Below are 2,357 nucleotides of genomic sequence, written 5' to 3' on the forward strand. Positions count from 1 at the left end.
GCAGTCAGTACCAGGAAGAGTGCCATTTTCTAAGTGGGAAAAACAAACTTCTCCTTCCAAGTAACAGGAATAAGTATAGAGGAAAAAGTTCTGTCCACAGCGGAGGAGTACAGCAGGTCAACTTTTTAGCTGGTAGCAGATACATTTTGGAGAAGATCTGGTATGGGGAAGATGTGTATAATAAAGAACACATTAAAACAGGGAGTAGAAAAGAAGTGAAGAGGAGAAAAGGATAATAAATTGCTGGTGAGCAATGTGACAGCATATCTTATTCTGATGTTGAAGATCTTTGAGACAAGTGTGGATGGTCATTCATTTAAGGTCAACAATGGGAATCATGTTTGGAAGTCAGGTATTTATGGAGTACCTGCTGTGTGGAATGTGTTTTATGATAAAAAAAAATAATAATTATTAGCTTACCCAGATATATTTTATAATTTTGGCAAGTCAAGATTCACCAATCCACCCACAGTCTCTTCAGAAAACAAGTAGAAGAACCCATGAGAAAACCACAAAGCCATTGGGGTTCTGAGATGGTATGTGAACTCCACAACTGGGGAATGTTCATGAGGGAGCTAGCAGTTGAGCTGTGCTGAGAAGTGGATAGAATGTGTGTAGGCAGAACAGAAAAGTGAAAGAAAGAGAAATAGCATCAGTAGACAAGTGTCATGGCACTCACTAGAAAGGAGGCAGAGAGCTCAGCAGGCACTAGAGAGGTTGGCCTGACTAGATGCTCATGGGAAATAAGGTTTAATAGCGAGGGTAGTGCCGCGAATGATGTAAGTACTTAGTAGCTCATTATTTCCAGGATGGTCACAGGAGAATATGGCTTCATTTCTACGTGCCGTAGGTTCTCATTCTGTTCTACCTCCCACACTGCCCATTCTGTTAATATCTTGTGTTTCAGAGCACAGATTCTAGGCAAGGTGAATGTGTATTAATTTTTCAGAAAAATAGCTTTCAAAGAATTTTCTTAGGTTCCTCTGAATAACTACCACATGCCCTCCCAGTCAGCTCTTAACAAGATTTTCATTTAAATTGGTTCACTCACCTGGCATTTCATGATAGTCAAGCCTGTCTTTGGTGATCAACTGATACTGTTACTTTTACCTATTTTATATTCTGGAATGAAAGGTGGTAAGGACAGAGCCCTTGTCTTTTGTTGTTTTATATTTTGTCAAGCACTGGATACTTTTCTGGCATTTTGTACACAAAGCACACCCAGGCCTAAGGATATGGCATCTGCTGTCCTCAAGTACAACAAAAGCAGCAAGCCCAGTGGTCTCTGACCTACAGGGTAGTGGTAGATTGCACTGGGAAATGAGGCTCTTACTACAATCAACATGAATAAAAGAAATAATGCCTCAAGTGTATGTCCAGGAACACTAGAAAAGCCTGAATGGAAATAGCCCAAACCCAAGAGACAACTGCTTTGCTTACCGAAGGCTTTATTCCTACAGTCCCTTTCTGATAGATGTATGGTGCCAAATGTAGAAACTCAAGAGTCACGTAAAATTACAGGGTGGTAGACCTAAAATGAGTAGAGATAGTTTCAGCAGATAGTTTTCAGTTGGGGTGGGGGAAGAAACTATTGATCCTTGATACTCATTTAAGAAGATGTTTTAATTAAGAACAAGAAGGTAATAAAGATTAAGAACCTCTTTTTTGAGTTTAGCTCTGGAGACTATTTTTGTGTGTCATCCTTGCACAGGGCCATGCTTGCCTTCTCCATATCATTACAATTTTAGTATATGTGCCACCGAAGGGAACACTCTGGAGACTATTTTTGCTAAGAAGCTTGTCTAAGGAAATATTTTATTCTTGATGAGTTGTTAGTTAGACAACATAAATGCAGAATTTTGTTAACCAGTATAACAGGGATTTATTTTTTCTTTCTGTAGACTAAACATTTTAAGAGACTGGCTACTATTGCTTTCCCCATTTTTTGAAAATGATGTATATCTGCATCTTTGTATCTATGGGGAAGGTTAGTGACCACACTGATTACAAATTCAACTAATGTAAAGTATCATAAATTATTACAGAAATTAAAAAGTTGAATTCATGCAGTAGATGTTCTACCGAAGGAATGGACCAGTTAAAGAATATTTTAGAACCTGCTTTGGCTACATGAAAAATCAACATGACAGTCTTCCTTCCCCAGATAATTATTTGTTTTTCCTCGAAAGTAAAATGAGCTATTATTCAAGAATGGACCACTATTAAAAGGGTTAATATTTCCAAATCCTTCAGTAAGGTTAGGTTACATGAAAACAAAATGCCACAGCTCATTAAAATAGCAGGTATTCAAATTTTATGTTATATGTTTAATTCTACACAAATCCATGATTTAAAAA

At 37.6% G+C, this 2,357-nt stretch overlaps 1 pseudogene; it reads right to left on the reverse strand.

Moving 5' to 3' along the window:
• Positions 1–1,671: 1,671 nt before the first annotated feature.
• On the reverse strand, positions 1,672–1,770 carry LOC144232551 (U6 spliceosomal RNA; annotated as a pseudogene).
• Positions 1,771–2,357: the final 587 nt, after the last annotated feature.

This window comes from Crocuta crocuta, unplaced genomic scaffold (assembly GCF_008692635.1).
Source record: "Crocuta crocuta isolate KB4526 unplaced genomic scaffold, BGI_CrCroc_1.0 scaffold14, whole genome shotgun sequence".
Taxonomy (NCBI): domain Eukaryota; kingdom Metazoa; phylum Chordata; class Mammalia; order Carnivora; family Hyaenidae; genus Crocuta; species Crocuta crocuta.